General features: G+C 46.2%; 1 pseudogene; it reads right to left on the reverse strand.

Annotated features, from left to right (window-relative positions):
* Positions 1–921: 921 nt before the first annotated feature.
* Positions 922–13,355, reverse strand: part of LOC130870868 (RNA binding motif protein, X-linked-like-1) — a 188,735-nt pseudogene continuing 176,301 nt past the window's right edge.

A 13,355-nucleotide genomic window follows, 5' to 3' on the forward strand; every position in this document is an offset into this window, starting at 1 on the left:
AAGAGTGGGCCATGAATTTCTACTTGAAATTTATACACATGGTAGTTTAAGAGTCACTGACTTTTATATTTTATCATTTGGTAATTCTTTATCTTATAGATTAATTTTAATTGGCAACTTAACGCGATGTAGAATCTCCTGGGAAAGGCTTAGATTAGGTTGGGCAGTGCATGCATCTGCGGGGATTATCTTTGTTCTCTGGAGTGCTTGCCCACTATGGGTGGTATCATTCCCTACATAGGTGATCCTGGACTGTATGAGCATGAAGAAAGGAGCTGAGCATTAGCATGCGTGGGTCAGTTCATGTGCTCTGCTCTTAGCTGTGGATAGAGTGTGAGGAGCTGCTTTGGATTCTGAAAGTTTACATTCCCCACAATGAAGGGTTGTCACCTAAAATTGTGAGCTGATGGATCCTTTCTCCCTTGGGGTTGCCTTTTTCAGGGTATTTTGTCCTAGTAGGAGAAAATCAAACTAAGACATGATACTCCTTGCCATGTGATGAGTTTATTGGAGTTGAAATAGCAAACATTTACTCATTCCAGCTTCTTCCCTGTTCCATCTACTGGTGTTGATTACACATTATTGAGGGTATTTTTTGCCTTTAGGGATACTTTTGCTTGGAAAATTACAATACTAGTACAAGTCAAGTCTTACACATTTAACATTTGCTTGTTGAAAGCAAGTTATGATAACAAAATTAATTGTGTTTTACTTTTATCCTCACAAGAACACAGAAATGATGAAAGGGAACCTAAAACAGAAAAATTTAAAAAGGTAACACAACTCTTCTTAGTAGTCCTTGGTAGTTCTGACAGAAGACTTTCCATCTTTTGTTTGTTTGTTTGTTTTGGAGAATTTGATCTGAAGTCTTGTTTGTTCCTAATATCTACTTCTGTCTCCCCCTCTATCAGCTCCACTTCCTCAGTGGCCACCTCTTCTTGGTGCTCCATGGCTTGAACTGCTGTAGGAATCATGCTGAGGAGGGTACTCCATTTTCATAGAAAGGGGAGCCCCGTTTTTGTCTGCCAACATGATCAGGACCACTTGAGTAGAGATCACTTCTGCTGCTTGAGTAACTCTCTCGACTTCCACCATAGCCATCACGTGAGCTGCTGTAATCATCATAGCGACTGCTTCCTCTGTAAAATGGCGGCAGCCCTCGTGTAGGGGGTGCACTGCGTGAATTGCCGTGACTCTCATATGAATCTCTGTAGTACCCTCGGCTCGGATGATCTGAATTTCACGATCCCGACCATATCCATCTCTGTCACCATAGCCTCTTGATGGGTAGTCGTCACGTGAACTGGAATGACTATAATCACAGTAAGTGTAATCTCTTGGGGATGGTGCATAATCTCTGGTGTCACAGGAGTTTGGGTAATCTCTGCTTGAGTAGCTAGCTGTCTTTTGTGGAATATCTATTATCTCTTGGGGACAAATAAATATCTCTGGGAGACAGCAGGGGTTCCCTTCGTGGAAGGCCTCCATAGGAATCTCTTCCATGTGATACTGGGCTCTTCCTCCCATTCCACTGCTGCTTCCAACTGGTCATGAAGGCGTCGAGGGGGTCCCCTGCTTCGAGGTGGTGGCCCTCTTTTTACTGGAAGTGGTTCCCTGGAAGAACTCATGTTAAAGTTCATGGAATAGCCACCATCATCCATGTATCCTCCACGAGAAGGGCGTCTCCTAGTTTCTCCACTTCCTCCTCGAAGGCCTCTGGGAGGGCCTTTGCTTCTTGGAGGTGGAGGTGGTCCACGCCTGCCACTTTCAAATGCTGGTTTGGTAGCTTGCTCCACCTTGATGGCTTTTCCATCCAAGGACTTTCCATTCATATCTCTAGCTGCATCTTTAGCATCTGCTGGGCTTTCGAAGGTGACAAAAGCAAATCCTTTTGATTTGTTGGTTTCACAGTCTTTCATCAAAAGTATTTCCACTATTCATCCATACTTGCCAAATACTGCTTCAAGGGCTTCACATTTGTCTCTGTATTGAGCCCACCAATGAAGAGTTTTCCTGGGCACAGGAGAACACTTCCTACGTATAACCCCAGCAGCACAAACACTAAGGACATCATTGAATAAATGGGACCTCCTGAGACTGAGAAGCTTCTGTAAAGCAAAGGACACTGTCACTAAGACAGAAAGGCAACCCACTGACTGGGAGAAGATCTTCACCAACCCCGCAACTGACAAAGGTCTGATATCCAAAATATACAAAGAACTCAAGAAATTAGACCGTAAAAGGTTAATCAATCCAATTATAAAATGGGGCACTGAGCTGAACAGAGACTTTTCAACAGAAGAAGTTCAAATGGCCAAAAGACACTTAAGATCGTGCTCAACTTCCTTAGCAATCAGGGAAATGCAAATCAAGACAACATTAAGATACCATCTTACACCGGTCAGAATGGCTAAAATCAAAAACACCAATGATAGCCTCTGCTGGAGAGGTTGTGGAGAAAGGGGCACTCTCATCCATTGCTGGTGGGAATGCAAACTTGTGCAACCACTTCGGAAAGCAGTGTGGCGGTTTCTCAGGAAAGTCGGGTTCAACCTACCTCTCGACCCAGCAATACCACTATTGGGAATATACCCAAGAGATGCCCAAACATACAACAAAAGTATATGCTCAACTATGTTCATAGCAGCATTGTTTGTAATAGCCAGAACCTGGAAACAACCTAGATGTCCTTCAATGGAAGAATGGATGAAGAAAGTATGGAATATATACATATTAGAGTACTACTCAGCAGTAAAAAACAATGACTTCTTGAATTTTGCATACAAATGGACGGAAATAGAAAACACTATCCTGAGTGAGGTAAGCCAGACCCAAAAAGAGGAACATGGGATGTACTCACTCATATTTGGTTTCTAGCCATAAATAAAGGACATTGAGACTATAATTCGTGATTCTAGAGAAGCTAAATAAGAAGGTGAACCCAAAGAAAAACATATAAGCATCCCCCGGAATACTAACCTTCATCAGGCGATGAAAGAAGACAGAGACAGAGACCAACATTGGAGCACTGGACTGAAGTCTCACGATCCAAAGGAGGAGCAGAAGGAGAGTGAGCACGAGCAAGGAACTCAGGACCACGAGGGGTGCACCCACACACTGAGGCAAAGGGGATGTTCTATTGGGAACTCACCAAGGCCAGCTGGCCGGGGTCTGAAAAAGCATGGGACAAAACCGGTCTCGCTGAACATAATGGACAATGAGGACTACTGAGAACTGAAGAACAATGGCAATGGGTTCTTGATCCTATTGCACGTAATGGCTTTGTGGGACCCCAGGTAGTTTGGATGCTCACCTTAATAGACCTGGATGGAGGTAGGTGGTCCTTGGACCTCCTACAGGGCAGAGAAACCTGCTTGCTCTTTGGGCTGAGGAGGAAGGAAGACTTGATTGGGGGAGGGGGAGGGAATGGGAGGTGGTGGCGGGGAAGAGGCAGAAATCTTTAATAATTAAATAAATTAATTAATAAAATAAAAAAGAGTTTTCCTGAGCAATCTGCTTCAACCATCTTTCCTTCCAGCTGAGAGTTGGAGGGGACTATGAAGGTCTCAAGCTCCTAGAAGCTCCCTGAAGGGCCAAGTAGCTCACTGGTGATGGCTCCTGGGTCCCCGGGGCTAAGACTTCCCCAACTAGGAAGCCACTTTCCCACGTAGGTCCCCACAGATGTCTTACTGAGTTTTTTTTTTTTTTAATTCTAGTGATTTCAGTGCCCAAACTGCTTTCTCTTGAATAGCCTTAGCCTCTCCATGATGCCCATGGACTGTTCCTTCTCTCCCTGCTAGCCTCTTCCTCCTCTACCTGACCCTTCTGGGAACTCAATTGCATGACTACTCTTGTTTTCCATCACAATGTGGGAATGGCTTCCAAATGCCTTACACCAACTCATATTAATTTCCTTGGTTCCTGGCCTGGTTTGAGGCAGCCTGTAGAGAATCCGCACTGTGGATGAAGAATGGCCCTGGCACATCTTCCTGTTTGAACAGAGCTCTCAACCACTCCCTGACACTCGGATCTCCTTTTCCTTTCTGAGCTGGGCTTGGTAGTGTTGTCTTCCGTACAGTTCCCACCCTGCTCTTTGCATTTCAGCTCTGCTCATGAGAAAACCCTTGCTGACTCATGCTATTAAAGGGACCCTTCCTCTACTTATGTTACCTTTCCCAGGGGTCATTGCCTCACCCCAGGCCCTCCCTGTGGTGGCTGATATTGATCATCAGCTTGACTGGACTTTGAATCACCTGGGAGATACACTTCTGTGAATATCTCTAAGGGTATTTCCAGAAAAGAATGATGGGAAGGGACCCACTTTCAGTGTGGAGGGCAGGCAGTACCTTGGAATGGAAAGCCCAGACAGGGAGAGGGAATTCAACATGATTGTGTCTGCCTTCCCTTCTTTCTGAGAACCTGGAGTATGTCTGCATGTGGCTGTGGTCCTCCACTAACACCAGAATCCAGCGTTTTCAGCCTTCATTGGAGACTCCATGCCAGCAACTCTAGGGAATCTCAAGGGCAGCCATCTAGCTCCACAGACGACTGAACCTAGTAGACACCGGCTACTGTGCTCTCTGCCTCTCTGCTATTGATAGACTACAAAGACAGATGGGTTTGGTCTGGGTGTAGTCTGTTCCTCAAGGATCCAGGTGTTGGATTCCTGATCCTGAGTGTGGATTTGTTGGGAAATTGATGGGCACCTTTATGAGGTTGAGCTCGGTGCATAATGGACTATTGAATACTGCATTCTAAAGGGATAAATATAGCTCTTATGGACCCTGATTGGTTTATGCAAGATGGTTTTTATAAAGGGACACATGTGGCCCCTCCCTTATCTCTGGCTTCCTGACTGGTATCTTCCTGTTTTGTGTACCTGAGCCACGCTGCCCTCTCCAGCAAGTGCCTGTGGTTAGAACTTACAGCCTTGGAAACCGCGCTAAGTAAACCTGTCTTCGTTATGCAGTGCTTAGCTTCGGGCATTTTGTCTTCATGATGGAAAATGAACAAGTCCAGTGATCATTTCACCACGTGACTACAGCCTGCCTCCTGCCTAGCTCTGCACCATCAGGAACTCTGGGATTCCGCACTTCCCAGTCTGCTGGGCAGATCTCATTCTGTTTCTGCTTGTTCCTCAGTGGGCAGGAGTGCTCACTCCTCAGCTGCACGGCTTCTGACTGAAACCCAGGTGCCATGTTCCATGAGGCTTGGTCCTGGAACCCTCATTAGGGCAATGAGAGAGTGAAGAAAGGACAGACACACACACACACACACACACACACACACACACACAGAATAGCTGGGGTCAGGTGATCCAGCCGCAAAGGCTAAAGCGGCATCCAGGTACGTTGGAGAATTTACTATGTATAGCACAGGGGAGGGCAGCTAATGTAGGTTGGTGGTCTCTGTGGGCAAGCTGTCTCAGGCTGTAGATGTCAGGGAAGAGGAAGCCACAGCTGTAGGATTTTGTCCAGACTGATCAATCATCCGTGAATGCTTGTACCTGGACCCAAGGAAGAAAGCTTTGCCAATCTGACCTTGACCCAAATAAAGAAAGGCTTTGCCAATTTTCCATGGGTCTGAGGCCTTGCTTCTCCTCATGGCTTGTCCCCACGTCAACAACACACCTTAACTCAGGGCTCCACTCATTCAGGGCATTGGTTCCCTACACCTGTGTTGGCATGTGGCTCCTGTCTCGTGCATTGCCCAGTTTGTCCACGAGTCCTTCATCAACAAATGGTGGAGGCATGCCCTTGTCTGTGACCGCCCATGTCTAGAATCCTGACCGGCTCCTAGCAGGCCCTTAATTCTCACCTCCCAGCTGAATGAATCATTCAGCACTTTACTTACGAACACCATATATCATGAAACAGTCTATACTTAGGTTTTAGCCATTCTTCCAATTTTTGAAACACACACCATAAATTAATGCATTGGCAGTTGGGTTTATGAAAACCGCTATGTATTCTGATTAATTGACTCATGTTACCTGATTAATTTTCTTATTAAAGGGTCAGTCAGAAGGAGGGAATGGAGAAAATTCTGTGGGAAGGAGCGACATTGGAAGCTTGCCCTCTGATAGATAGGAAGGCAATTCAACAAACCACCGAGGTTACCGGGCATATTACTTCATCTTTTATGACAGGTCAGGCTTTTTCCCCTTTAAACCAGAGGATGTCATATTTCATCCCAGCAAGAGGAGTTATGCTAACGCTGGAAAAGTGAGTAATTCTAACATTTTAGCTGAATTCTCACCTCCAACTGTCAGTATGACCAAGTTTGAGATACCCAAGTGGGTTTCTTTTGTCTTTTTGGTTCTCTTTTATCTTGGCCATTGGGGCCAAGGAAACTATGAATGGCTGTAGCCAAGTTCCACAGACAGGCAGGGAAGTGTCCACATTATGGCAGCTCTATCATGTGCCTGTTTCTCAGCCCTGCTTGTTGGGACCCCTTCCTCCTTGTGGACAGGGCACAGTGCTTTAATGATTAGAGCCTGACTTGGTTATGTCCCTCAAGTACTTGCTTCTGAACCTTTGCCTAGAAATTAAGTTCCTGGTTCCCACACATCCCACGGGGGTGGAGCACTCCTTCACTGTCCTGCCCCCTTCTCTCACTCCTCCCCAGAACACCTTCCCAGCAGCCATCTGGTGCTCTTCAAACACAGCTTGGGAATCCCTTCTTACGCTGGAGTCCGTTTTCCCAGGCAAACACACTTTTCTCATACCCCTCTCTTTCCCAAGGAGAGGCCCATCTGGGGGTGTTCTGAGCTCTGATACATGTCACACACACCATTTTCAGGTCTGCTTCTATAGCATCCATCCACTGTAGCTAGTTCCTATGTAAAGAATGTCTCCTCCAATCCCTACACTAGCAGATCCTGTGAACATGCATTTCTTAAACTATACCCCTGTGAATGTCTCTTGTGTATGGACACCTGTATCCATGTGTGTCCATGTGTATGCATACTTGTGTGTATGCTTCTGTATAAGTGTGTGTGAGTGTGTTTGAGATGCAGTGAATCTTCTGTCTCAACCTCCAAAGTTCTGGGGTGACAGGCATGAGCCACAATACCCAGCTCCCTCTCTATCATAGTATTTGGTTACAGCTCTGAGAAGTTAGGACATTATAGAAACTGGTTTAACCCCTTAAACCCTGTTTCCCAAACTTAGGAGTCATGATTCATACCCAGCGCTGCTTGGGTAACCAAAAGTCAGAGATAAGATAGCCCAAAGGCCTAGGGTAAAAACCAAACCCAACTGGCCAAAACAGCAAAAAACAAAAAGCAAGAAAACAAAACAAAACAAAAAAAACCAATCAAATGAGTCCTAATGATACTCGTCTATACTTACAGATCAGCACCTTATCCAGTCATCAGAGAGGCTTCCTTTGGCAGCAGATGTAGAGACCCCCCAGTCAGACGTGTGGAGGGAGAGTCTACATGAAAGTCTCCATCAACTCTCACCCCTCAGAGCTCAGGGAGACTGAGGCAGCAAATAGAGGGTGTGCCCCAGGTCCCCTGTGTATCTGTCACAGCTACCAGTGCGGCGTGTTTACGGAACTGCCGACTCTGAGATCCAATGCGTCTCTGACTCTCGTGCCAGCTCTTGGGAATCTTTTCTTCCTGTTGGGTTGCTGCATCCAACTTTGATAAGAAAGTTGTTGCTTTATCTTATTATACTTCATTTTGACATTAATAAAGAAACTGGCTTGGCCCTTTAAAGCCTGTTTCCCAAATTCATGCCCTCAGAGCCGTTCATTTCTGCGATGCCCATAGCATCCTATTTGGGTGAATACTCCTGAATTCACGATTCAACATTTTCAAGTCTTGTCTTTGCAGCCTTGCTATAATTCTCTCCTCATGTTCAATGTGATATTTCTTTCTAAGAAATTGCAGGAATTGCTTGTGGCGGTGGAAGAGAGAGCTTGCCAGTGTGGGTTCTGGGTGAGGGAAGGACTTTGGCCCTTTTGGGTTAAGGTGAAGATCAAGAGTAGACCATTCTCTGGAAATCTTGAGAATGTCTTGGGTTATGGGTTTATCCTGAGCCACGAGGTTGGCTTTGGTGGCCAGGTCTCCCTCCTGTCACATGACCTCCATGGAAACATCAGAATCGAAGAAAGCTTCATGTAAAGAAAGAAAAACAAAATTCTATTACAGAGAAACCACTTCCAGGCTGGGGAGAGGCTCGTGAGTAAAATACTTCCTATGTGATCATGAGGACCTGGCTTGGGCCCAGCACTCATGTAGAAGGGGGATGTGACTGCTTGTGTGACCCGGCGCTGAGGGGACAGAGGCAAATGGATGCCTGGAGCAGGGACCCAGGGTAGGAGCTGGCATCGGCCCTCTCAGCCTGCTCTTAGTTTGCATCTCAGCAACCCCAGAGCATGTCCTCCCACCGTCCACACCATGTCACCAGCCCCAGCTGTCACCACCTTTCCCTCCAGGGACCAGCTCACCACAAGCTGTGGGCCTGGCCCTGACCTGGCCAAGCTCCTTGGAGTGCAGCTACATGGAGATTTCTCCTGGAGTTCATGGGTGTCTGGGCCCTCACATAGGTTGTGAAAGAAACAAACTGAAAATATGCTAAGCCCAACCCCACCTCCTTTGTCCCAACTTCCTGTTTGGAGTGTGTTCCCAGGCTCGTAGTTCTCAATAAGTTTTGCAAAAGTAATTCCAGGGGCAGCCCAGCAAACATCTTACTTCACAGCCTAGAATCCTAGTGCAGCTGGAAGGAGCAGATGGAATTAAGAATATGTAGAAGAAAGGGCTGAAGTTTGTCCTTTTTTTTTTTGTAGCATCTGAACCCCTTTTTGCTGTTAACACCAGGAATAATTAGAAAAATGCAGGGCATTTCCAAACATCTGACTGAGAAAACACAGCCAGAGCATCCCCTTTCAAATCTGAGCCACTTCATGCTTAGTTCAGACCTTCTCCCTCTGAGTTTTCTTTTTCCACTTTTTTTTCTCTCTCTCTAAAAATGGCTCCATTGCACCTATGGCTTTTCTTTGTTCTTTCCTTCTTTCTTTCTTGCTTGGTGGCCCGATTACTTGACTTTTCATCATGGAAAACTTCATATTACTCCTTTAAAAATTTATTCCAACCCCAGCTGGGGCTGGAAAGATGGCTTGGCTGTCAAAGGCCAAGACTCACGAATATTTACAGTTGAATCCCAATATCAGGTTTTCTTCACAAATTTTTGTAAAGCTTTTGCTGTTTTGTTCAAAGGCATGCGATGAAAAGGCTGTGTGTGTGCACAGCTACACGGTGTGTGTGTGTGTGTGTGTGTGTGTGTGCCAGAGGACAACTCGCAGGAATTGGTTCTTCCCTCTGCCATGTGGATTCTGGGTACAGGAGCTGAACTCAGATCAGCAGCCCTGATGGCAATCCCCCTCCCTGCTGAACCATCTTTCCAGCCTGTTCTTGATTACTTAAGTGTCCGGCAGCAGATCTGATGCATTCTGGATGATTTAGTTGTTTCAGCTTCTCTGTGTGAGGTGCAGCCCCCGACAGCCCGGGGTATGTCTTCACAGCGGCTCTAGGAGATTATCCGATTTACTTCATTGTTTGGACACAGGCCCACGCTTCTGGAAAAACAACGCGGTACAGAGAACCTGACCCGGAGACTCAAACTCTCTACAGCTCTTCAGCCCAGCCGGAGGCATGTGTGCACATAGAGTCTTTAAAAACAAATCATTTATAGTTTCAGTCTTTTCCTTATAGCATGTTCCAATGAGATCATCAAGAGGGAGGCAGGTTTCATATTCCTCCTTGGAAGCCAAGGTATTTGCTTCCAAGTGAGAATTTAAAGAAAAGCCCAGTGTTTGACTTCCCCCTTCCTCCTTATCTTTCTGTGGAGTAGATATATTGTGTGAGTGGTCAATGTCCCTGCCAAAGTCAACTTTTAAAATAGACATAACGTAAGAGCCGCACGCAGCTTGAACTTGGTTCCTGGTGGAGTTGGGTCTCGGAGGAGTTGGCTTCCAGAGGGGTGCTTTGCCAGCCTAGAAGCCTGCAGCCCCCGTTCCTCAAGGAAGAAAAATGAATGCATCAGCCCATTCATCAAATGCTCCGTGCAACTTGCTGGAGAACTTTGAGGAACATGTTTCCCTACGGGGGGACACATTTAGATCATGGTACCATGTGACACCACAGCCACAGGGTGTCTGGTCTCCTTGTGACTGATCTGGTTCTTAAGCAGGGCTCAGAACACACAGAGGTCTCCCACTTGTTTCTTCCAAGGGACTTTAGTCTGTGTGGGAGAACTTTGTGTGTATGGGGTTGCTTTTGGAGGTCAGAGGGCAACTTCCAGGAACTGGTTCTGTCCTGCTACCACCTGGGTTCTCAGGTTTGAATGCAGATTATCAGGCCTGGTGGCAACTGCCACTTTACGAGGAGGTTGAGGCACTGGAAATGAAGGGCGGGCTGGAAGCTGTGTGTGCCATTGAGATGGAGCCTCTGGGGACTGCTAGGCTGCGAGCCAGTAGTGGAAGCCAGAATAAATGCCCCGTGTAGCACAGAGGTGGTTTTGAGAATGGGACCTGAATTCTGGTGACTGACTCACTGCTGGTATTTTAAGAAATGAAATAAAGACAAACTTAAAAACCGTTCAGCCTTGGATAATGCACAATGCAGAGCCAAGGGTCATTTAAAGTAAGAACCAGGAAAGGGACATTCCAGCGGTGGGTGTTTTCTATGAAATCAATGGCCTGGCTTAAATATCTAATAGGATGACAGTGGGTGTGGAATTATCTCTATACCAGCAAGCATGGCAAAGTCTGTCACTCTCTGTATCTGAGGACTGGGACTTGGGTCCAAAGTGTCCCTCTGATGCTTGCTCCTTGATACAGCAACATTTCTAGCTGAGGCCATTAGGAAATGATTGGATAAAGAAACCTTAGATGTCATCCATGGGTTAATCCACAATGGCTTAACAACCTGGTGGGCAATTGAAAGTGGGGGAAGCATCAGGAAATGGAGCTTTGCTAGGAGAAGGTCCTTCAGGAGCCCTTGAATGGTATGGTTCATCCAGTCCTTTCTCCCATTCTCTTTGCTTCCTGGCGGCCCTGAGGTGAATTGCTCAGCTCACCCACCTCAGTCCTAACAAAACTGCCAAGTGACCACGAACCGAACTCCCTGAAACCAAGAGCCCAGAGGCATCTTTCCTCCTGAGCTGTGTATTTGGGTGTCTTGTCACAGCGGCTGATGCACTGAGAATGTGACTTTATATGGACATAGGGTCTGAGGTTGAGGCCATGGTGGATTTGGTGTGGAACTTAAATCAGTTGGCTGGTGTCCTCAAGGGAACAGAGAAGGAAGTTTGAGGTAGCTGCGTGAAGAGTCACCGGTGTGAAGATGTAGGCCGGGAATGGAATGATGCCGCTACAAGCCAAGGATGCCACAGGTTGCCAGTGCACACCAGAATCTAGGGGAGTGGCATGGGACAGTGTCTTCCTCTGGGTCTTCAGAAGGAACAAAACCTGCTGGCACCTTGGCTTCTGAGCTTCGGAATAGTGGAAGGGTAGAACTCTGTTACATCACCTAGTTTGTGGTAATTTGTTCAGCAGAAGCCCTGGCTAGGTTCTCGGAAACACCAGGAGTATCAATTTTGTCTGTTGGAAGCCCAGCAACTTGTCCAGGCAGACGCTGCAGATCACGGTGGCCCTCGGGGGAGATGTTCTATCATGGACCTTGACTTCAGGCTTCTGTTTAACTCACAGTTGTTTGTAGAGCACTCTCAAGTGTGCCAAGCACGGAGACAGATGGCAGCCAAACCCCAGGGGTAAGGCACATCTCATCTGCCATCCTGGGCCTCCAAAGAAGCCAACAGTCCCACAGTCACAAGAAAGTGCACTGCATGATGACATCAGGATGAGACGGGTCACAGTACTGGTGACAGTGCGTGTGGGTGATGGTCTGGAGAAGCCCCCTTATGGTGGGCTCTGGGAGATGGGGTTTCAGTATGCAGAGAGGGTGGGGAGGAGAAGGTCATGTCATGTAGGTAGTGGGAGGTGCCAGGTTTTCACTTTCATGTCAGTTGATGCTAACGCTTTAAATCCCAATGCTTGGGAGGCAGAGGCAGGTGGATCTCTATGAGTTCAAGGACAGCCTGGTCTACAGAGTGAGTTCCAGGACAGCCAAAGATATACAGAGAAACCCTGTCTCAAAAAGCCAAAAAATAAAAATAAAAGAAATAGAGATTAAAATAAAGCCACACGAAGATAAAAAAAAAATACACAGAGAGTCTGGATACTGTATGCCATTGTGTTGTCTTTAAATTGTTTGATGGATTGAGGAAAGAGCAAAAGCTGCTAAAAGACATTTGATTATAAATGTGCTGGATTAATATAATATATATATATATATATACATGTGTGTATATATATTGAAAATATTTTGACCTTAAAATTTAAGTCACTTGGGGGCTGGAGAGATGGCTCAGTGGTTAAGAGCATTGCCTGCTCTTCCAAAGGTCCTGAGTTCAATTCCCGGCAACCACATGGTGGCTCACAACCATCTGTAATGAGGTCTGGTGCCCTCTTCTGACCTGTAGGCATACACGCAGAAAGAATATTGTATACACAATAAATAAATATTTTAAAAAAAAATTTAAGTCACTTTGGAGAAGAGATTTTGCTTTTGTTTCCACAGGAAATGGGGGACTGTGAATTCATTCTGCATTAAGAAAAATCAGGCTTGAGCAGGGAAGACCCCCTGAGAAATCTCTGGTAGGAGGAATAGCCCAGATGTCTGAGTTCTACATTCAGAACAATTCAAAGACTGCTTGTTGCCTGAGATGATCAAGCCTCACAGGATACTCCAGTCAGGACTTGATCATAATTCTAAATTTTCTTTAGGTCCCCATAAGATTATTAGCGTCTCAAATCAGCAGGAAGTAGCTTGGAAAACTATGCCTACATTCCCCCCCAAAATGGATTATGGATGTTTGCCTTAGAGTGTTGGTTACAAGTTGTTATGGATAATGATCGGGAAGAAAGCTAAACAAGGGAGTTTCGAGTCAAAGTTCTTGTTTTAAAAAATGGGGGTAGGTGTTCTGTGGAGCAATGGTCTGTACCCTGTCACTTGTATTTCAAATAAACACTGATTGGCCAATAACCAGGCAGAACTCTTGGTGGAATGGCAGATCCATGGATTTGGCCAAATTTGTCCAATAGGATGTAAGGGGAGGGCTGGAGGAGATGTCTCAGAGGATGGGATACTCCTTCTGAAGGCAGGGGAACTTGAGTCTGGACCCTAGCATCCACCACCATTGTCCCCGAGCCTCATAGAGAGCAATCTGTGGGCCTAGGCCTCCCATGGTGCCTAGTTTTGACAGGCCAGAGGCAGTTGTAGATAT

This window comes from Chionomys nivalis, chromosome 3 (genome assembly GCF_950005125.1).
Source record: "Chionomys nivalis chromosome 3, mChiNiv1.1, whole genome shotgun sequence".
Taxonomy (NCBI): domain Eukaryota; kingdom Metazoa; phylum Chordata; class Mammalia; order Rodentia; family Cricetidae; genus Chionomys; species Chionomys nivalis.